The sequence below is a fragment of the Somniosus microcephalus genome, unplaced genomic scaffold (genome assembly GCF_052327205.1).
Source record: "Somniosus microcephalus isolate GS21.2 unplaced genomic scaffold, FLI_Smic_1.0 unresolved_chr1, whole genome shotgun sequence".
In the NCBI taxonomy this organism is placed as follows: Eukaryota; Metazoa; Chordata; class Chondrichthyes; order Squaliformes; family Somniosidae; genus Somniosus; species Somniosus microcephalus.
In genome coordinates this window covers 28314050-28336397 of record NW_028225179.1, presented here as the reverse complement: position 1 = coordinate 28336397, position 22348 = coordinate 28314050, and the positions used below count along the sequence as shown (strand labels likewise).

The 22348-nt window shown below is 43.5% G+C and overlaps 15 non-coding genes across 15 annotated transcripts; 5 read left to right on the top strand and 10 right to left on the bottom strand.

The window, feature by feature from the left end:
• Positions 1–4815: 4815 nt before the first annotated feature.
• On the bottom strand, positions 4816–4897 carry trnas-gcu (transfer RNA serine (anticodon GCU)). The gene has a single exon. It is a non-coding gene; the product is annotated as a tRNA-Ser (tRNA).
• Positions 4898–5407: 510 nt separating this feature from the next.
• On the top strand, positions 5408–5495 carry trnap-ugg (transfer RNA proline (anticodon UGG)). Its single transcript is given in 2 exon segments — positions 5408–5443; positions 5460–5495. It is a non-coding gene; the product is annotated as a tRNA-Pro (tRNA).
• A 919-nt stretch (positions 5496–6414) lies between these two features.
• Positions 6415–6496, bottom strand: trnas-gcu (transfer RNA serine (anticodon GCU)). Its single transcript has one exon. It is a non-coding gene; the product is annotated as a tRNA-Ser (tRNA).
• Positions 6497–7005: 509 nt separating this feature from the next.
• Positions 7006–7093, top strand: trnap-ugg (transfer RNA proline (anticodon UGG)). Its single transcript is given in 2 exon segments — positions 7006–7041; positions 7058–7093. It is a non-coding gene; the product is annotated as a tRNA-Pro (tRNA).
• A 918-nt stretch (positions 7094–8011) lies between these two features.
• Positions 8012–8093, bottom strand: trnas-gcu (transfer RNA serine (anticodon GCU)). Its single transcript has one exon. It is a non-coding gene; the product is annotated as a tRNA-Ser (tRNA).
• Positions 8094–9595: 1502 nt separating this feature from the next.
• On the bottom strand, positions 9596–9677 carry trnas-gcu (transfer RNA serine (anticodon GCU)). The gene has a single exon. It is a non-coding gene; the product is annotated as a tRNA-Ser (tRNA).
• A 2072-nt stretch (positions 9678–11749) lies between these two features.
• Positions 11750–11837, top strand: trnap-ugg (transfer RNA proline (anticodon UGG)). The gene is given in 2 exon segments: positions 11750–11785; positions 11802–11837. It is a non-coding gene; the product is annotated as a tRNA-Pro (tRNA).
• A 917-nt stretch (positions 11838–12754) lies between these two features.
• trnas-gcu (transfer RNA serine (anticodon GCU)) lies at positions 12755–12836 on the bottom strand. The gene has a single exon. It is a non-coding gene; the product is annotated as a tRNA-Ser (tRNA).
• A 1525-nt stretch (positions 12837–14361) lies between these two features.
• Positions 14362–14443, bottom strand: trnas-gcu (transfer RNA serine (anticodon GCU)). The gene has a single exon. It is a non-coding gene; the product is annotated as a tRNA-Ser (tRNA).
• A 509-nt stretch (positions 14444–14952) lies between these two features.
• On the top strand, positions 14953–15040 carry trnap-ugg (transfer RNA proline (anticodon UGG)). The gene is given in 2 exon segments: positions 14953–14988; positions 15005–15040. It is a non-coding gene; the product is annotated as a tRNA-Pro (tRNA).
• A 919-nt stretch (positions 15041–15959) lies between these two features.
• Positions 15960–16041, bottom strand: trnas-gcu (transfer RNA serine (anticodon GCU)). Its single transcript has one exon. It is a non-coding gene; the product is annotated as a tRNA-Ser (tRNA).
• Positions 16042–17557: 1516 nt separating this feature from the next.
• On the bottom strand, positions 17558–17639 carry trnas-gcu (transfer RNA serine (anticodon GCU)). The gene has a single exon. It is a non-coding gene; the product is annotated as a tRNA-Ser (tRNA).
• A 1517-nt stretch (positions 17640–19156) lies between these two features.
• trnan-auu (transfer RNA asparagine (anticodon AUU)) lies at positions 19157–19238 on the bottom strand. Its single transcript has one exon. It is a non-coding gene; the product is annotated as a tRNA-Asn (tRNA).
• A 1517-nt stretch (positions 19239–20755) lies between these two features.
• Positions 20756–20837, bottom strand: trnan-auu (transfer RNA asparagine (anticodon AUU)). Its single transcript has one exon. It is a non-coding gene; the product is annotated as a tRNA-Asn (tRNA).
• A 509-nt stretch (positions 20838–21346) lies between these two features.
• Positions 21347–21434, top strand: trnap-ugg (transfer RNA proline (anticodon UGG)). The gene is given in 2 exon segments: positions 21347–21382; positions 21399–21434. It is a non-coding gene; the product is annotated as a tRNA-Pro (tRNA).
• Positions 21435–22348: the final 914 nt, after the last annotated feature.

Sequence of the window (22348 nt, the reverse complement as noted above, 5' to 3'; positions counted from 1 at the left end):
TTGGAAAGTGCATCAGCATCAAACGTGTAATACAGTAACGACGAGGATGGGATTCGAACCCACGCGTGCAGAGCACAATGTATTAGCAGTCCATCGCCTTAACCTCTCGGCCACCTCGTCTCACCAATATACTGCTTTCAGATATTCCATTTCTTGCTTTTTACATCTAATTAGAACTACCCTGAAAGAAATTCAACTTCACCGCTTATCCTGCCCGTGCACACAGATCTACAATGTTGAAAATGTACAATCAGCTTAATGTAAGCAACAGGCCTTCCGTTACTTCAGATGAGCGCCTGTCAAAAATGGCCGGTTTCACGCCAGATTCAGAATATAAAAAGTGTCGCCCAGATAATTAAAAGACCTTTGTAGGACTTGAACCTTCAATCTTCTGATAACTGAAGAATTTGCAACAGAAGTCAGATGCCTAATCCATTAGTCTATGCGGCCGCTGATGCCGCTGAATCTCTTTTTATGGGGCGAATTGTGAGCAGGTTCAAGGAAACTGCTCGAAAAAAGAAGTGGATTGAGGAAAAGATAAAAATATTTCAACTGTATTAACAGGTCCTCTGTGAGCTGGATTCGCACCAGCGCAGTGAAACTCAATGCAAATGGGAAATGACATCGGCGGCTCGTTGGTCTAGGGTATGATTCTCGCTTTGGGCATTTCACGATTAAAATGCGAGAGGTCCCGGGTTCAAATCCCGGACGAGCCCTAGCACATTTTGTTAAACTCAACAACTCGGTCATCAAAGCTGAAATCGCTCTGCTTCTGAAAAAACGGCATGATCCGAGATTGTGAGCTCTGCCATTTCAAACAGACACAGAATGATCCGGGGCTGTGAGCACTCGCGGTTTAAACAGACCCAGAATGATTCGCAACTGACCGCGACCCCGCCCATTTTCGACAGGCCTGATTTTCAAAGCTTATGAAATCTATGGCAACATAAATCGGGCTGTTTCTAAAACGATGCCCGGTTTAATCTTGGACACCAAGTTGAAAATTTACTCCATTATCATTTTTCCCATTATCTCCGTCATTTTACTCCAGCCAAATGAACTGAGTTTAGGTGTCAGCCGTGGCTCAGCGGCAGCATACTCAAGCCTCACTCCAGAGACTTGAGTGCATAATCCAGGCTGACACTCCAGGGCAGTACTGAGGTAGTGCTGCACTGTCGGCAGTGCCGTCCTTCTAGTAAGATGTTAAACTGGGGCTTCAGATCCCATGAGCGAATGCTGAAAAGAACGAGGATTTCTCGCGCATTATTTATCTCTCAACCAAAGACCCAAAAACAGAAAATCTCGTCTTTAAGTTTGATAAATATTTTTGAAATTCCAAAGGAGAAATTTATGTTCCTGTTCCCTAATCATTTGCCTCTGTTGCCGCTAGTCTTTTCATTCGGTGCCAATCTCAAAGGAAGGAAGAAGGGGTTCTCAATCTCCGATTCACGATCTCATCTCCACTTTCATTCAAGGTGGGTTGAGAAATTTCTTGGAATATTTTAATTTTAACAAGATATGAGCAATGTAGGGGCACAGACCAGCAACACCAGTGCAATTTTCACGAAATTGTATTTCAAGAAAGATTCAGTGAAATGCTTGGAAAAGTGCATCAGCATCAAACGTGTAAGACAGGAACGACGAGAATGGGATTCGAACCCACGCGTGCAGAGCACAATAGATTAGCAGTCCATCGCCTTAACCTCTCGGCCACCTCGTCTCACTAATATACTGCTTTCAGATATTCCATTTCTTGCTTTTTACATCTAATTAGAACTACCCTGAAAGAAATACAACTTCACCGCTTATCCTGCCCGTGCACACAGATCTACAATGTTGAACATGTACAATCAGCTTAATGTAAGCAACAGGCCTTCCGTTACTTCAGATGAGGGACTGTCAAAAATGGCCGGTTTCACGCCAGATTCAGAATATAAAAAGTGTCGCCCAGATAATTAAAAGACCTTTGTAGGACTGGAACCTTCAATCTTCTGATAACTGAAGAATTTGCAACATAAGTCAGATGCCTAATCCATTAGTCTATGCGGCCGCTGATGCCGCTGAATCTCTTTTTATGGGGCGAATTGTGAGCAGGTTCAAGGAAACTGCTCGAAAAAAGAAGTGGATTGACGAAAAGATAAAAATATTTCAACTGTATTAACAGGTCCTCTGTGAGCTGGATTCGCACCAGCGCAGTGAAACTCAATGCAAATGGGAAATGACATCGGCGGCTCGTTGGTCTAGGGGTATGATTCTCGCTTTGGGCATTTCACGATTAAAATGCGAGAGGTCCCGGGTTCAAATTCCGGACGAACCCTGGCACATTTTGTTAAACTCAAAAGCTCGGTCATCAAAGCTGGAATCGCTCTGCTTCTAAAAAAACGGCATGATCCGAGATTGTGAGCTCTGCCATTTCAAACAGACACAGAATGATCCGGGGCTGTGAGGACTCGCGGTGCAAACAGACCCAGAATGATTCGCAACTGACCGCGACCCCGCCCATTTTCGACAGGCCTGATTTTCAAAGCTTATGAAATCTATGGCAACATAAATCGGGCTGTTTCTAAAACGATGCCCGGTTTAATCTTGGACACCAAGTTGAAAATTTACTCCATTATCATTTTTCCCATTATCTCCGTCATTTTACTCCAGCCAAATGAACTGAGTTTAGGTGTCAGCCGTGGCTCAGCGGCAGCAAACTCAAGCCTCACTCCAGAGACTTGAGTGCATAATCCAGGCTGACACTCCAGGGCAGTACTGAGGTAGTGCCGTCCTTCTCGTAAGATGTTAAACTGGGGCTTCAGATCCCATGAGAGAATGCTGAAAAGAACGAGGATTTCTCGCGCATTATTTATCTCTCAACCAAAGACCCAAAAACAGAAAATCTCGTCTTTAAGTTTGATAAATATTTTTGAAATTCCAAAGGAGAAATTTATGTTCCTGTTCCCTAATCATTTGCCTCTGTTGCCGCTAGTCTTTTCATTCGGTGCCAATCTCAAAGGAAGGGAGGGTTCTCAATCTCCGATTCACGATCTCATCTCCACTTTCATTCAAGGTGGGTTGAGAAATTTCTTGGAATATTTTAATTTTAACAAGATATGAGCAATGCAGGGGCACAGACCAGCAACACCAGTGCAATTTTCACGAAATTGTATTTCAAGTAAGATTCAGTGAAATGCTTGGAAAGTGCATCAGCATCAAACGTGTAATACAGTAACGACGAGGATGGTATTCGAACCCACGCGTGCAGAGCACAATGGATTAGCAGTCCATCGCCTTAACCTCTCGGCCACCTCGTCTCACCAATATACTGTTTTCAGATATTCCATTTCTTGCTTTTTACATCTAATTAGAACTACCCTGAAAGAAATTCAACTTCACCGCTTATCCTGCCCGTGCACACAGATCTACAATGTTGAAAATGTACAATCAGCTTAATGTAAGCAACAGGCCTTCCGTTACTTCAGATGAGGGACTGTCAAAAATGGCCGGTTTCACGCCAGATTCAGAATATAAAAAGTGTCGCCCAGATAATTAAAAGACCTTTGTAGGACTGGAACCTTCAATCTTCTGATAACTGAAGAATTTGCAACAGAAGTCAGATGCCTAATCCATTAGTCTATGCGGCCGCTGATGCCGCTGAATCTCTTTTTATGGGACGAATTGTGAGCAGGTTCAAGGAAACTGCTCGAAAAAAGAAGTGGATTGAGGAAAAGATAAAAATATTTCAACTGTATTAACAGGTCCTCTGTGAGCTGGATTCGCACCAGCGCAGTGAAACTCAATGCAAATGGGAAATGACATCGGCGGCTCGTTGGTCTTGGGGTATGATTCTCGCTTTGGGCATTTCACGATTAAAATGCGAGAGGTCCCGGGTTCCAATCCCGGACGAGCCCTGGCACATTTTCTTAAACTCAACAACTCGGTCATCAAAGCTGAAATCGCTCTGCTTCTAAAAAAACGGCATGATCCGAGATTGTGAGCTCTGCCATTTCAAACAGACACAGAATGATCCGGGGCTGTGAGCACTCGCGGTTTAAACAGACCCAGAATGATTCGCAACTGACCGCGACTCCGCCCATTTTCGACAGGCCTGATTTTCAAAGCTCATGAAATCTATGGCAACATAAATCGGGCTGTTTCTAAAACGATGCCCGGTTTAATCTTGGACACCAAGTTGAAAATTTACTCCATTATCATTTTTCCCATTATCTCCGTCATTTTACTCCAGCCAAATGAACTGAGTTTAGGTGTCAGCCGTGGCTCAGCGGCAGCATACTCAAGCCTCACTCCAGAGACTTGAGTGCATAATCCAGGCTGACACTCCAGGGCAGTACTGAGGTAGTGCTGCACTGTCGGCAGTGCCGTCCTTCTAGTAAGATGTTAAACTGGTGCTTCAGATCCCATGAGCGAATGCTGAAAAGAACGAGGATTTCTCGCGCATTATTTATCTCTCAACCAAAGACCCAAAAACAGAAAATCTCGTCTTTAAGTTTGATAAATATTTTTGAAATTCCAAAGGAGAAACTTATGTTCCTGTTCCCTAATCATTTGCCTCTGTTGCAGCTAGTCTTTTCATTCGGTGCCAATCTCAAAGGGAGGAAGAAGGAAGAGAGGGTTCTCAATCTCCGATTCACGATCTCATCTCCACAGGTGGGTTGAGAAATTTCTTGGAATATTTTAATTTTAACAAGATATCAGCAATGCAGGGGCACAGACCAGCAACACCAGTGCAATTTTCACGAAATTGTATTTCAAGTAAGATTCAGTGAAATGCTTGGAAAGTGCATCAGCATCAAACGTGTAATACAGTAACGACGAGGATGGGATTCGAACCCACACGTGCAGAGCACAATGGATTAGCAGTCCATCGCCTTAACCTCTCGGCCACCTCATCTCACCAATATACTGCTTTCAGATATTCCATTTCTTGCTTTTTACATCTAATTAGAACTACCCTGAAAGAAATTCAACTTCACCGCTTATCCTGCCCGTGCACACAGATCTACAATGTTGAAAATGTACAATCAGCTTAATGTAAGCAACAGGCCTTCCGTTACTTCAGATGAGGGACTGTCAAAAATGGCCGGTTTCACGCCAGATTCAGAATATAAAAAGTGTCGCCCAGATAATGAAATGACCTTTGTAGGACTTGAACCTTCAATCTTCTGATAACTGAAGAATTTGCAACAGAAGTCAGATGCCTAATCCATTAGTCTATGCGGCCGCTGATGCCGCTGAATCTCTTTTTATGGGGCGAATTGTGAGCAGGTTCAAGGAAACTGTTCGAAAAAAGAAGTGGATTGAGGAAAAGATAAAAATATTTCAACTGTATTAACAGGTCCTCTGTGAGCTGGATTCGCACCAGCGCAGTGAAACTCAATGCAAATGGGAAATGCCATTCGGCGGCTCGTTGGTCTAGGGGTATGATTCTCGCTTTGGGCATTTCACGATTAAAATGCGAGAGGTCCCGGGTTCAAATCCCGGACGAGCCCTGGCGCATTTTGTTAAACTCAACAACTCGGTCATCAAAGCTGAAATCGCTCTGCTTCTAAAAAAACGGCATGATCCGAGATTGTGAGCTCTGCCATTTCAAACAGACACAGAATGATCCGGGGCTGTGAGCACTCGCGGTTTAAACAGACCCAGAATGATTCGCAACTGACCGCGACCCCGCCCATTTTCGACAGGCCTGATTTTCAAAGCTTATGAAATCTATGGCAACATAAATCGGGCTGTTTCTAAAACGATGCCCGGTTTAATCTTGGACACCAAGTTGAAAATTTACTCCATTATCATTTTTCCCATTATCTCCGTCATTTTACTCCAGCCAAATGAACTGAGTTTAGGTGTCAGCCGTGGCTCAGCGGCAGCATACTCAAGCCTCACTCCAGAGACTTGAGTGCATAATCCAGGCTGACACTCCAGGGCAGTACTGAGGGAGTGCTGCACTGTCGGCAGTGCCGTCCTTCTAGTAAGATGTTAAACTGGGCCTTCAGATCCCATGAGAGAATGCTGAAAAGAACGAGGATTTCTCGCGCATTATTTATCTCTCAACCAAAGACCCAAAAACAGAAAATCTCGTCTTTAAGTTTGATAAATATTTTTGAAATTCCAAAGGAGAAACTTATGTTAATGTTCCCTAATCATTTGCCTCTGTTGCCGCTAGTCTTTTCATTCGGTGCCAATCTCAAAGGAAGGAAGAAGGAAGAGAGGGTTCTCAATCTCCGATTCACGATCTCATCTCCACAGGTGGGTTGAGAAATTTCTTGGAATATTTTAATTTTAACAAGATATCAGCAATGCAGGGGCACAGACCAGCAACACCAGTGCAATTTTCACGAAATTGTATTTCAGGTAAGATTCAGTGAAATGCTTGGAGAGTGCATCAGCATCAAACGTGTAATACAGTAACGACGAGGATGGGATTCGAACCCACGCGTGCAGAGCACAATGGATTAGCAGTCCATCGCCTTAACCTCTCGGCCACCTCGTCTCACCAATATGCTGCTTTCAGATATTCCATTTCTTGCTTTTTACATCTAATTAGAACTACCCTGAAAGAAATTCAACTTCACCGCTTATCCTGCCCGTGCACACAGATCTACAATGTTGAAAATGTACAATCAGCTTAATGTAAGCAACAGGCCTTCCGTTACTTCAGATGAGGGACTGTCAAAAATGGCCGGTTTCACGCCAGATTCAGAATATAAAAAGTGTCGCCCAGATAATTAAAAGACCTTTGTAGGACTTGAACCTTCAATCTTCTGATAACTGAAGAATTTGCAACAGAAGTCAGATGCCTAATCCATTAGTCTATGCGGCCGCTGATGCCGCTGAATCTCTTTTTATGGGACGAATTGTGAGCAGGTTCAAGGAAACTGTTCGAAAAAAGAAGTGGATTGAGGAAAAGATAAAAATATTTCAACTGTATTAACAGGTCCTCTGTGAGCTGGATTCGCACCAGCGCAGTGAAACTCAATGCAAATGGGAAATGACATCGGCGGCTCGTTGGTCTAGGGGTATGATTCTCGCTTTGGGCATTTCACGATTAAAATGCGAGAGGTCCCGGGTTCAAATCCCGGACGAGCCCTGGCGCATTTTGTTAAACTCAACAACTCGGTCATCAAAGCTGAAATCGCTCTGCTTCTAAAAAAACGGCATGATCCGAGATTGTGAGCTCTGCCATTTCAAACAGACACAGAATGATCCGGGGCTGTGAGCACTCGCGGTTTAAACAGACCCAGAATGATTCGCAACTGACCGCGACCCCGCCCATTATAGACAGGCCTGATTTTCAAAGCTTATGAAATCTATGGCAACATAAATCGGGCTGTTTCTAAAACGATGCCCGGTTTAATCTTGGACACCAACTTGAAAATTTACTCCATTATCATTTTTCCCATTATCTCCGTCATTTTACTCCAGCCAAATGAACTGAGTTTAGGTGTCAGCCGTGGCTCAGCGGCAGCATACTCAAGCCTCACTCCAGAGACTTGAGTGCATAATCCAGGCTGACACTCCAGGGCAGTACTGAGGGAGTGCTGCACTGTCGGCAGTGCCGTCCTTCTAGTAAGATGTTAAACTGGGGCTTCAGATCCCATGAGAGAATGCTGAAAAGAACGAGGATTTCTCGCGCATTATTTATCTCTCAACCAAAGACACAAAAACAGAAAATCTCGTCTTTAAGTTTGATCAATATTTTTGAAATTCCAAAGGAGAAACTTATGTTCCTGTTCCCTAATCATTTGCCTCTGTTGCCGCTCGTCTTTTCATTCGGTGCCAATCTCAAAGGAAGAGATGGTTCTCAATCTCCGAATTCACGATCTCATCTCCACTTTCATTCAAGGTGGGTTGAGAAATTTCTTGGAATATTTTAATTTTAACAAGATATCAGCAATGCAGGGGCACAGACCAGCAACACCAGTGCAATTTTCACGAAATTGTATTTCAAGTAAGATTCAGTGAAACGCTTGGAAAGTGCATTAGCATCAAACGTGTAATACAGTAACGACGAGGATGGGATTCGAACCCACGCGTACAGAGCACAATGGATTAGCAGTCCATCGCCTTAACCTCTCGGCCACCTCGTCTCACCAATATACTGCTTTCAGATATTCCATTTCTTGCTTTTTACATCTAATTAGAACTACCCTGAAAGAAATTCAACTTCACCGCTTATCCTGCCCGTGCACACAGATCTACAATGTTGAAAATGTACAATCAGCTTAATGTAAGCAACAGGCCTTCCGTTACTTCAGATGAGGGACTGTCAAAAATGGCCGGTTTCACGCCAGATTCAGAATATAAAAAGTGTCGCTGAGATATTTAAAAGACCTTTGTAGGACTTGAACCTTCAATCTTCTGATAACTGAAGAATTTGCAACAGAAGTCAGATGCCTAATCCATTAGTCTATGCGGCCGCTGATGCCGCTGAATCTCTTTTTATGGGGCGAATTGTGAGCAGGTTCAAGGAAACTGTTCGAAAAAAGAAGTGGATTGAGGAAAAGATAAAAATATTTCAACTGTATTAACAGGTCCTCTGTGAGCTGGATTCGCACCAGCGCAGTGAAACTCAATGCAAATGGGAAATGACATCGGCGGCTCGTTGGTCTAGGGGTATGATTCTCGCTTTGGGCATTTCACGATTAAAATGCGAGAGGTCTCGGGTTCAAATCCCGGACGAGCCCTGGCGCATTTTGTTAAACTCAACAACTCGGTCATCAAAGCTGAAATCGCTCTGCTTCTAAAAAAACGGCATGATCCGAGATTGTGAGCTCTGCCATTTCAAACAGACACAGAATGATCCGGGGCTGTGAGCACTCGCGGTTTAAACAGACCCAGAATGATTCGCAACTGACCGCGACCCCGCCCATTTTCGACAGGCCTGATTTTCAAAGCTTATGAAATCTATGGCAACATAAATCGGGCTGTTTCTAAAACGATGCCCGGTTTAATCTTGGACACCAAGTTGAAAATTTACTCCATTATCATTTTTCCCATTATCTCCGTCATTTTACTCCAGCCAAATGAACTGAGTTTAGGTGTCAGCCGTGGCTCAGCGGCAGCATACTCAAGCCTCACTCCAGAGACTTGAGTGCATAATCCAGGCTGACACTCCAGGGCAGTACTGAGGTAGTGCTGCACTGTCGGCAGTGCCGTCCTTCTAGTAAGATGTTAAACTGCGGCTTCAGATCCCATGAGAGAATGCTGAAAAGAACGAGGATTTCTCGCGCATTATTTATCTCTCAACCAAAGACAGAAAATCTCGTCTTTAAGTTTGATAAATATTTTTGAAATTCCAAAGGAGAAACTTATGTTCCTGTTCCCTAATCATTTGCCTCTGTTGCAGCTAGTCTTTTCATTCGGTGCCAATCTCAAAGGAAGGAAGAAGGAAGAGAGGGTTCTCAATCTTCGATTCACGATCTCATCTCCACAGGTGGGTTGAGAAATTTCTTGGAATATTTTAACAAGATATCAGCAATGCAGGGGCACAGACCAGCAACACCAGTGCAATTTTCACGAAATTGTATTTCAAGTAAGATTCAGTGAAATGCTTGGAAAGTGCATCAGCATCAAACGTGTAATACAGTAACGACGAGGATGGGATTCGAACCCACGCGTGCAGAGCACAATGGATTAGCAGTCCATCGCCTTAACCTCTCGGCCACCTCGTCTCACCAATATACTGCTTTCAGATATTCCATTTCTTGCTTTTTACATCTAATTAGAACTACCCTGAAAGAAATTCAACTTCACCGCTTATCCTGCCCGTGCACACAGATCTACAATGTTGAAAATGTACAATCAGCTTAATGTAAGCAACAGGCCTTCCGTTACTTCAGATGAGGGACTGTCAAAAATGGCCGGTTTCACGCCAGATTCAGAATATAAAAAGTGTCGCCCAGATAATTAAAAGACCTTTGTAGGACTTGAACCTTCAATCTTCTGATAACTGAAGAATTTGCAACAGAAGTCAGATGCCTAATCCATTAGTCTATGCGGCCGCTGATGCCACTGAATCTCTTTTTATGGGACGAATTGTGAGCAGGTTCAAGGAAACTGTTCGAAAAAAGAAGTGGATTGAGGAAAAGATAAAAATATTTCAACTGTATTAACAGGTCCTCTGTGAGCTGGATTCGCACCAGCGCAGTGAAACTCAATGCAAATGGGAAATGACATCGGCGGCTCGTTGGTCTAGGAGTATGATTCTCGCTTTGGGCATTTCACGATTAAAATGCGAGAGGTCCCGGGTTCAAATCCCGGACGAGCCCTGGCGCATTTTGTTAAACTCAACAACTCGGTCATCAAAGCTGAAATCGCTCTGCTTCTAAAAAAACGGCATGATCCGAGATTGTGAGCTCTGCCATTTCAAACAGACACAGAATGATCCGGGACTGTGAGCACTCGCGGTTTAAACAGACCCAGAATGATTCGCAACTGACCGCGACCCCGCCCATTATAGACAGGCCTGATTTTCAAAGCTTATGAAATCTATGGCAACATAAATCGGGCTGTTTCTAAAACGATGCCCGGTTTAATCTTGGACACCAACTTGAAAATTTACTCCATTATCATTTTTCCCATTATCTCCGTCATTTTACTCCAGCCAAATGAACTGAGTTTAGGTGTCAGCCGTGGCTCAGCGGCAGCATACTCAAGCCTCACTCCAGAGACTTGAGTGCATAATCCAGGCTGACACTCCAGGGCAGTAGTGAGGGAGTGCTGCACTGTCGGCAGTGCCGTCCTTCTAGTAAGATGTTAAACTGGGGCTTCAGATCCCATGAGAGAATGCTGAAAAGAACGAGGATTTCTCGCGCATTATTTATCTCTCAACCAAAGACACAAAAACAGAAAATCTCGTCTTTAAGTTTGATAAATATTTTTGAAATTCCAAAGGAGAAACTTATGTTCCTGTTCCCTAATCATTTGCCTCTGTTGCCGCTCGTCTTTTCATTCGGTGCCAATCTCAAAGGATCTCCACTTTCATTCAAGGTGGGTTGAGAAATTTCTTGGAATATTTTAATTTTAACAAGATATCAGCAATGCAGGGGCACAGACCAGCAACACCAGTGCAATTTTCACGAAATTGTATTTCAAGTAAGATTCAGTGAAATGCTTGGAAAGTGCATCAGCATCAAACGTGTAATACAGTAACGACGAGGATGGGATTCGAACCCACGCGTGCAGAGCACAATGGATTAGCAGTCCATCTGCCTTAACCTCTCGGCCACCTCGTCTCACCAATATACTGCTTTCAGATATTCCATTTCTTGCTTTTTACATCTAATTAGAACTACCCTGAAAGAAATTCAACTTCACCGCTTATCCTGCCCGTGCACACAGATCTACAATGTTGAAAATGTACAATCAGCTTAATGTAAGCAACAGGCCTTCCGTTACTTCAGATGAGGGACTGTCAAAAATGGCCGGTTTCACGCCAGATTCAGAATATAAAAAGTGTCGCCCAGATAATTAAAAGACCTTTGTAGGACTTGAACCTTCAATCTTCTGATAACTGAAGAATTTGCAACAGAAGTCAGATGCCTAATCCATTAGTCTATGCGGCCGCTGATGCCGCTGAATCTCTTTTTATGGGACGAATTGTGAGCAGGTTCAAGGAAACTGTTCGAAAAAAGAAGTGGATTGAGGAAAAGATAAAAATATTTCAACTGTATTAACAGGTCCTCTGTGAGCTGGATTCGCACCAGCGCAGTGAAACTCAATGCAAATGGGAAATGACATCGGCGGCTCGTTGGTCTAGGGGTATGATTCTCGCTTTGGGCATTTCACGATTAAAATGCGAGAGGTCCCGGGTTCAAATCCCGGACGAGCCCTGGCGCATTTTGTTAAACTCAACAACTCGGTCATCAAAGCTGAAATCGCTCTGCTTCTAAAAAAACGGCATGATCCGAGATTGTGAGCTCTGCCATTTCAAACAGACACAGAATGATCCGGGGCTGTGAGCACTCGCGGTTTAAACAGACCCAGAATGATTCGCAACTGACCGCGACCCCGCCCATTATAGACAGGCCTGATTTTCAAAGCTTATGAAATCTATGGCAACATAAATCGGGCTGTTTCTAAAACGATGCCCGGTTTAATCTTGGACACCAACTTGAAAATTTACTCCATTATCATTTTTCCCATTATCTCCGTCATTTTACTCCAGCCAAATGAACTGAGTTTAGGTGTCAGCCGTGGCTCAGCGGCAGCATACTCAAGCCTCACTCCAGAGACTTGAGTGCATAATCCAGGCTGACACTCCAGGGCAGTACTGAGGGAGTGCTGCACTGTCGGCAGTGCCGTCCTTCTAGTAAGATGTTAAACTGGGGCTTCAGATCCCATGAGAGAATGCTGAAAAGAACGAGGATTTCTCGCGCATTATTTATCTCTCAACCAAAGACACAAAAACAGAAAATCTCGTCTTTAAGTTTGATAAATATTTTTGAAATTCCAAAGGAGAAACTTATGTTCCTGTTCCCTAATCATTTGCCTCTGTTGCCGCTCGTCTTTTCATTCGGTGCCAATCTCAAAGGAAGAGATGGTTCTCAATCTCCGATTCACGATCTCATCTCCACTTTCATTCAAGGTGGGTTGAGAAATTTCTTGGAATATTTTAATTTTAACAAGATATCAGCAATGCAGGGGCACAGACCAGCAACACCAGTGCAATTTTCACGAAATTGTATTTCAAGTAAGATTCAGTGAAATGCTTGGAAAGTGCATCAGCATCAAACGTGTAATACAGTAACGACGAGGATGGGATTCGAACCCACGCGTGCAGAGCACAATGGATTAGCAGTCCATCGCCTTAACCTCTCGGCCACCTCGTCTCACCAATATACTGCTTTCAGATATTCCATTTCTTGCTTTTTACATCTAATTAGAACTACCCTGAAAGAAATTCAACTTCACCGCTTATCCTGCCCGTGCACACAGATCTACAATGTTGAAAATGTACAATCAGCTTAATGTAAGCAACAGGCCTTCCGTTACTTCAGATGAGGGACTGTCAAAAATGGCCGGTTTCACGCCAGATTCAGAATATAAAAAGTGTCGCCCAGATAATTAAAAGACCTTTGTAGGACTTGAACCTTCAATCTTCTGATAACTGAAGAATTTGCAACAGAAGTCAGATGCCTAATCCATTAGTCTATGCGGCCGCTGATGCCGCTGAATCTCTTTTTATGGGGCGAATTGTGAGCAGGTTCAAGGAAACTGTTCGAAAAAAGAAGTGGATTGAGGAAAATATAAAAATATTTCAACTGTATTAACAGGTCCTCTGTGAGCTGGATTCGCACCAGCGCAGTGAAACTCAATGCAAATGGGAAATGACATCGGCGGCTCGTTGGTCTAGGGGTATGATTCTCGCTTTGGGCATTTCACGATTAAAATGCGAGAGGTCTCGGGTTCAAATCCCAGACGAGCCCTGGCGCATTTTGTTAAACTCAACAACTCGGTCATCAAAGCTGAAATCGCTCTGCTTCTAAAAAAACGGCATGATCCGAGATTGTGAGCTCTGCCATTTCAAACAGACACAGAATGATCCGGGGCTGTGAGCACTCGCGGTTTAAACAGACCCAGAATGATTCGCAACTGACCGCGACCCCGCCCATTTTCGACAGGCCTGATTTTCAAAGCTTATGAAATCTATGGCAACATAAATCGGGCTGTTTCTAAAACGATGCCCGGTTTAATCTTGGACACCAAGTTGAAAATTTACTCCATTATCATTTTTCCCATTATCTCCGTCATTTTACTCCAGCCAAATGAACTGAGTTTAGGTGTCAGCCGTGGCTCAGCGGCAGCATACTCAAGCCTCACTCCAGAGACTTGAGTGCATAATCCAGGCTGACACTCCAGGGCAGTACTGAGGTAGTGCTGCACTGTCGGCAGTGCCGTCCTTCTAGTAAGATGTTAAACTGCGGCTTCAGATCCCATGAGAGAATGCTGAAAAGAACGAGGATTTCTCGCGCATTATTTATCTCTCAACCAAAGACCCAAAAACAGAAAATCTCGTCTTTAAGTTTGATAAATATTTTTGAAATTCCAAAGGAGAAATTTATGTTCCTGTTCCCTAATCATTTGCCTCTGTTGCCGCTAGTCTTTTCATTCGGTGCCAATCTCAAAGGAAGGAAGAAGGAAGAGAGGGTTCTCAATCTCCGATTCACGATCTCATCTCCACTTTCATTCAAGGTGGGTTGAGAAATTTCTTGGAATATTTTAATTTTACCAAGATATGAGTAATGCAGGGGCACAGACCAGCAACACCAGTGCAATTTTCACGAAATTGTATTTCAAGTAAGATTCAGTGAAATGCTTGGAAAGTGCATCAGCATCAAACGTGTAATACAGTAACGACGAGGATGGGATTCGAACCCAAGCGTGCAGAGCACAATGGATTAGCAGTCCATCGCCTTAACCTCTCGGCCACCTCGTCTCACCAATATACTGCTTTCAGATATTCCATTTCTTGCTTTTTACATCTAATTAGAACTACCCTGAAAGAAATTCAACTTCACCGCTTATCCTGCCCGTGCACACAGATCTACAATGTTGAAAATGTACAATCAGCTTAATGTAAGCAACAGGCCTTCCGTTACTTCAGATGAGGGACTGTCAAAAATGGCCGGTTTCACGCCAGATTCAGAATATAAAAAGTGTCGCCCAGATAATTAAAAGACCTTTGTAGGACTTGAACCTTCAATCTTCTGATAACTGAAGAATTTGCAACAGAAGTCAGATGCCTAATCCATTAGTCTATGCGGCCGCTGATGCCGCTGAATCTCTTTTTATGGGGCGAATTGTGAGCAGGTTCAAGGAAACTGTTCGAAAAAAGAAGTGGATTGAGGAAAAGATAAAAATATTTCAACTGTATTAACAGGTCCTCTGTGAGCTGGATTCGCACCAGCGCAGTGAAACTCAATGCAAATGGGAAATGACATCGGCGGCTCGTTGGTCTAGGGGTATGATTCTCGCTTTGGGCATTTCACGATTAAAATGCGAGAGGTCCCGGGTTCAAATCCCGGACGAGCCCTGGCACATTTTGTTAAACTCAACAACTCGGTCATCAAAGCTGAAATCGCTCTGCTTCTAAAAAAACGGCATGATCCGAGATTGTGAGCTCTGCCATTTCAAACAGACACAGAATGATCCGGGGCTGTGAGCACTCGCGGTTTAAACAGACCCAGAATGATTCGCAACTGACCGCGACCCCGCCCATTTTCGACAGGCCTGATTTTCAAAGCTTATGAAATCTATGGCAACATAAATCGGGCTGTTTCTAAAACGATGCCCGGTTTAATCTTGGACACCAAGTTGAAAATTTACCCCATTATCATTTTTCTCATTATCTCCGTCATTTTACTCCATCCAAATGAACTGAGTTTAGGTGTCAGCCGTGGCTCAGCGGCAGCATACTCAAGCCTCACTCCAGAGACTTGAGTGCATAATCCAGGCTGACACTCCAGGGCAGTACTGAGGTAGTGCTGCACTGTCGGCAGTGCCGTCCTTCTAGTAAGATGTTAAACTGGGGCTTCAGATCCCATGAGAGAATGCTGAAAAGAACGAGGATTTCTCGCGCATTATTTATCTCTCAACCAAAGACCCAAAAACAGAAAATCTCGTCTTTAAGTTTGATAAATATTTTTGAAATTCCAAAGGAGAAATTTATGTTCCTGTTCCCTAATCATTTGCCTCTGGTCTTTTCATTCGGTGCCAATCTCAAAGGAAGGAAGAAGGAAGAGAGAGTTCTCAATCTCCGATTCACGATCTCATCTCCACTTTCATTCAAGGTGGGTTGAGAAATTTCTTGGAATATTTTAATTTTACCAAGATATGAGCAATGCAGGGGCACAGACCAGCAACACCAGTGCAATTTTTACGAAATTGTATTTCAAGTAAGATTCAGTGAAATGCTTGGAAAGTGCATCAGCATCAAACGTGTAAGACATTAACGACGAGGATGGGATTCGAACCCAAGCGTGCAGAGCACAATGGATTAGCAGTCCATCGCCTTAACCTCTCGGCCACCTCGTCTCACCAATATACTGCTTTCAGATATTCCATTTCTTGCTTTTTACATCTAATTAGAACTACCCTGAAAGAAATTCAACTTCACCGCTTAGCCTGCCCGTGCACACAGATCTACAATGTTGAAAATGTACAATCAGCTTAATGTAAGCAACAGGCCTTCCGTTACTTCAGATGAGGGACTGTCAAAAATGGCCGGTTTCACGCCAGATTCAGAATATAAAAAGTGGCGCCCAGATAATTAAAAGACCTTTGTAGGACTTGAACCTTCAATCTTCTGATAACTGAAGAATTTGCAACAGAAGTCAGATGCCGAATCCATTAGTCTATGCGGCCGCTGATGGCGCTGAATCTCTTTTTATGGGGCGAATTGTGAGCAGGTTCAAGGAAACTGCTCGAAAAAAGAAGTGGATTGAGGAAAAGAAAAAAATATTTCAACTGTATTAACAGGTCCTCTGTGAGCTGGATTCGCACCAGCGCAGTGAAACTCAATGCAAATGGGAAATGACATCGGCAGCTCGTTGGTCTCGGGGTATGATTCTCGCTTTGGGCATTTCACGATTAAAATGCGAGAGGTCCCGGGTTCAAATCCCGGACGAGCCCTGGCACATTTTGTTAAACTCAACAACTCGGTCATCAAAGCTGAAATCGCTCTGCTTCTAAAAAAACGGCATGATCCGAGATTGTGAGCTCTGCCTTTTCAAACAGACACAGAATGATCCGGGGCTGTGAGCACTCGCGGTTTAAACAGACCCAGAATGATTCGCAACTGACCGCGACCCCGCCCATTTTCGACAGGCCTGATTTTCAAAGCTTATGAAATCTATGGCAACATAAATCGGGCTGTTTCTAAAACGATGCCCGGTTTAATCTTGGACACCAAGTTGAAAATTTACCCCATTATCATTTTTCTCATTATCTCCGTCATTTTACTCCATCCAAATGAACTGAGTTTAGGTGTCAGCCGTGGCTCAGCGGCAGCATACTCAAGCCTCACTCCAGAGACTTGAGTGCATAATCCAGGCTGACACTCCAGGGCAGTACTGAGGTAGTGCTGCACTGTCGGCAGTGCCGTCCTTCTAGTAAGATGTTAAACTGGGGCTTCAGATCCCATGAGAGAATGCTGAAAAGAACGAGGATTTCTCGCGCATTATTTATCTCTCAACCAAAGACCCAAAAACAGAAAATCTCGTCTTTAAGTTTGATAAATATTTTTGAAATTCCAAAGGAGAAACTTATGTTCCTGTTCCCTAATCATTTGCCTCTGGTCTTTTCATTCGGTGCCAATCTCAAAGGAAGGAAGAAGGAAGAGAGGGTTCTCAATCTCCGATTCACGATCTCATCTCCACTTTCATTCAAGGTGGGTTGAGAAATTTCTTGGAATATTTAAATTTTACCAAGATATGAGCAATGCAGGGGCACAGACCAGCAACACCAGTGCAATTTTCACGAAATTGTATTTCAAGTAAGATTCAGTGAAATGCTTGGAAAGTGCATCAGCATCAAACGTGTAATACAGTAACGACGAGGATGGGATTCGAACCCACGCGTGCAGAGCACAATGGATTAGCAGTCCATCGCCTTAACCTCTCGGCCACCTCGTCTCACCAATATGCTGCTTTCAGATATTCCATTTCTTGCTTTTTACATCTAATTAGAACTACCCTGAAAGAAATTCAACTTCACCGCTTATCCTGCCCGTGCACACAGATCTACAATGTTGAAAATGTACAATCAGCTTAATGTAAGCAACAGGCCTTCCGTTACTTCAGATGAGGGACTGTCAAAAATGGCCGGTTTCACGCCAGATTCAGAATAGAAAAAGTGTCGCCCAGATAATTAAAAGACCTTTGTAGGACTTGAACCTTCAATCTTCTGATAACTGAAGAATTTGCAACAGAAGTCAGATGCCTAATCCATTAGTCTATGCGGCCGCTGATGCCGCTGAATCTCTTTTTATGGGGCGAATTGTGAGCAGGTTCAAGGAAACTGTTCGAAAAAAGAAGTGGATTGAGGAAAAGATAAAAATATTTCAACTGTATTAACAGGTCCTCTGTGAGCTGGATTCGCACCAGCGCAGTGAAACTCAATGCAAATGAGAAATGACATCGGCGGCTCGTTGATCTAGGGGTATGATTCTCGCTTTTTGGGCATTTCACGATTAAAATGCGAGAGCTCCCGGGTTCAAATCCCGGACGAGCACTGGCGCATTTTGTTAAACTCAACAACTCGGTCATCAAAGCTGAAATCGCTCTGCTTCTAAAAAAACGGCATGATCCGAGATTGTGAGCTCTGCCATTTCAAACAGACACAGAATGATCCGGGGCTGTGAGCACTCGCGGTTTAAACAGACCCAGAATGATTCGCAACTGACCGCGACCCCGCCCATTTTCGACAGGCCTGAATTTCAAAGCTTATGAAATCTATGGCAACATAAATCGGGCTGTTTCTAAAACGATGCCCGGTTAATCTTGGACACCAAGTTGAAAATTTACTCCATTATCATTTTTCCCATTATCTCCGTCATTTTACTCCAGCCAAATGAACTGAGTTTAGGTGTCAGCCGTGGCTCAGCGGCAGCGTACTCAAGCCTCACTCCAGAGACTTGAGTGCATAATCCAGTCTGACACTCCAGGGCAGTACTGAGGTAGTGCTGCACTGTCGGCAGTGCCGTCCTTCTAGTAAGATGTTAAACTGGGGCTTCAGATCCCATGAGAGAATGCTGAAAAGAACGAGGATTTCTCGCGCATTATTTATCTCTCAACCAAAGACCCAAAAACAGAAAATCTCGTCTTTAAGTTTGATAAAGATTTTTGAAATTCCCAAGGAGAAATTTATGTTCCTGTTCCCTAATCATTTGCCTCTGGTCTTTTCATTCGGTGCCAATCTCAAAGGAAGGAAGAAGGAAGAGAGGGTTCTCAATCTCCGATTCACGATCTCATCTCCACTTTCATTCAAGGTGGGTTGAGAAATTTCTTGGAATATTTAAATTTTACCAAGATATGAGCAATGCAAGGGCACAGACCAGCAACACCAGTGCAATTTTCACGAAATTGTATTTCAAGTAAGATTCAGTGAAATGCTTGGAAAGTGCATCAGCATCAAACGTGTAATACAGTAACGACGAGGATGGGATTCGAACCCACGCGTGCAAAGCACAATGGATTAATAGTCCATCACCTTAACCTCTCGGCCACCTCGTCTCACCAATATATTGTTTTCAGATATTCCATTTCTTGCTTTTTACATCTAATTAGAACTACCCTGAAAGAAATTCAACTTCACCGCTTATCCTGCCCGTGCACACAGATCTACAATGTTGAAAATGTACAATCAGCTTAATGTAAGCAACAGGCCTTCCGTTACTTCAGATGAGGGACTGTCAAAAATGGCCGGTTTCACGCCAGATTCAGAATATAAAAAGTGTCGCCCAGATAATTAAAAGACCTTTGTAGGACTTGAACCTTCAATCTTCTGATAACTGAAGAATTTGCAACAGAAGTCAGATGCCTAATCCATTAGTCTATGCGGCCGCTGATGCCGCTGACTCTCTTTTTATGGGGCGAATTGTGAGCAGGTTCAAGGAAACTGTTCGAAAAAAGAAGTGGATTGAGGAAAAGATAAAAATATTTCAACTGTATTAACAGGTCCTCTGTGAGCTGGATTCGCACCAGCGCAGTGAAACTCAATGCAAATGGGAACTGACATCGACGGCTCGTTGGTCTAGGGGTATGATTCTCGCTTTTTGGGCATTTCACGATTAAAATGCGAGAGCTCCCGGGTTCAAATCCCGGACGAGCACTGGCGCATTTTGTTAAACTCAACAACTCGGTCATCAAAGCTGAAATCGCTCTGCTTCTAAAAAAACGGCATGATCCGAGATTGTGAGCTCTGCCATTTCAAACAGACACAGAATGATCCGGGGCTGTGAGCACTCGCGGTTTAAACAGACCCAGAATGATTCGCAACTGACCGCGACCCCGCCCATTTTCGACAGGCCTGAATTTCAAAGCTTATGAAATCTATGGCAACATAAATCGGGCTGTTTCTAAAACGATGCCCGGTTAATCTTGGACACCAAGTTGAAAATTTACTCCATTATCATTTTTCCCATTATCTCCGTCATTTTACTCCAGCCAAATGAACTGAGTTTAGGTGTCAGCCGTGGCTCAGCGGCAGCGTACTCAAGCCTCACTCCAGAGACTTGAGTGCATAATCCAGTCTGACACTCCAGGGCAGTACTGAGGTAGTGCTGCACTGTCGGCAGTGCCGTCCTTCTAGTAAGATGTTAAACTGGGGCTTCAGATCCCATGAGAGAATGCTGAAAAGAACGAGGATTTCTCGCGCATTATTTATCTCTCAACCAAAGACCCAAAAACAGAAAATCTCGTCTTTAAGTTTGATAAAGATTTTTGAAATTCCCAAGGAGAAATTTATGTTCCTGTTCCCTAATCATTTGCCTCTGGTCTTTTCATTCGGTGCCAATCTCAAAGGAAGGAAGAAGGAAGAGAGGGTTCTCAATCTCCGATTCACGATCTCATCTCCACTTTCATTCAAGGTGGGTTGAGAAATTTCTTGGAATATTTAAATTTTACCAAGATATGAGCAATGCAAGGGCACAGACCAGCAACACCAGTGCAATTTTCACGAAATTGTATTTCAAGTAAGATTCAGTGAAATGCTTGGAAAGTGCATCAGCATCAAACGTGTAATACAGTAACGACGAGGATGGGATTCGAACCCACGCGTGCAAAGCACAATGGATTAATAGTCCATCACCTTAACCTCTCGGCCACCTCGTCTCACCAATATATTGTTTTCAGATATTCCATTTCTTGCTTTTTACATCTAATTAGAACTACCCTGAAAGAAATTCAACTTCACCGCTTATCCTGCCCGTGCACACAGATCTACAATGTTGAAAATGTACAATCAGCTTAATGTAAGCAACAGGCCTTCCGTTACTTCAGATGAGGGACTGTCAAAAATGGCCGGTTTCACGCCAGATTCAGAATATAAAAAGTGTCGCCCAGATAATTAAAAGACCTTTGTAGGACTTGAACCTTCAATCTTCTGATAACTGAAGAATTTGCAACAGAAGTCAGATGCCTAATCCATTAGTCTATGCGGCCGCTGATGCCGCTGACTCTCTTTTTATGGGGCGAATTGTGAGCAGGTTCAAGGAAACTGTTCGAAAAAAGAAGTGGATTGAGGAAAAGATAAAAATATTTCAACTGTATTAACAGGTCCTCTGTGAGCTGGATTCGCACCAGCGCAGTGAAACTCAATGCAAATGGGAACTGACATCGACGGCTCGTTGGTCTAGGGGTATGATTCTCGCTTTGGGCATTTCACGATTAAAATGCGAGAGGTCCCGGGTTCAAATCCCGGACGAGCCCTGGCACATTTTGCTGAACTCAACAACTCGGTCATCAAAGCTGAAATCGCTCTGCTTCTAAAAAAACGGCATGATCCGAGATTGTGAGCTCTGCCATTTCAAACAGACACAGAATGATCCGGGGCTGTGAGCACTCGCGGTTTAAACAGACCCAGAATGATTCGCAACTGACCGCGACCCCGCCCATTATAGACAGGCCTGATTTTCAAAGCTTATGAAATCTATGGCAACATAAATCGGGCTGTTTCTAAAACGATGCCCGGTTTAATCTTGGACACCAAGTTGAAAATTTACTCCATTATCATTCTTCCCATTATCTCCGTCATTTTACTCCAGCCAAATGAACTGAGTTTAGGTGTCAGCCGTGGCTCAGCGGCAGCATACTCAAGCCTCACTCCAGGGACTTGAGTGCATAATCCAGGCTGACACTCCAGGGCAGTACTGAGGAAGTGCTGCACTGTCGGCAGTGCCGTCCTTCTAGTAAGATGTTAAACTGGGGCTTCAGATCCCATGAGAGAATGCTGAAAAGAACGAGGATTTCTCGCGCATTATTTATCTCTCAACCAAAGACCCAAAAACAGAAAATCTCGTCTTTAAGTTTGATAAATATTTTTGAAATTCCAAAGGAGAAACTTATGTTCCTGTTCCCTAATCATTTGCCTTTGTTGCCGCTAGTCTTTTCATTCGGTGCCAATCTCAAAGGAAGGAAGAAGGAAGAGAGGGTTCTCAATCTCCGATTCACGATCTCATCTCCACTTTCATTCAAGGTGGGTTGAGAAATTTCTTGGAATATTTTAATTTTAACAAGATATCAGCAATGCAGGGGCACAGACCAGCAACACCAGTGCAATTTTCACGAAATTGTATTTCAAGTAAGATTCAGTGAAATACTTGGAAAGTGCATCAGCATCAAAC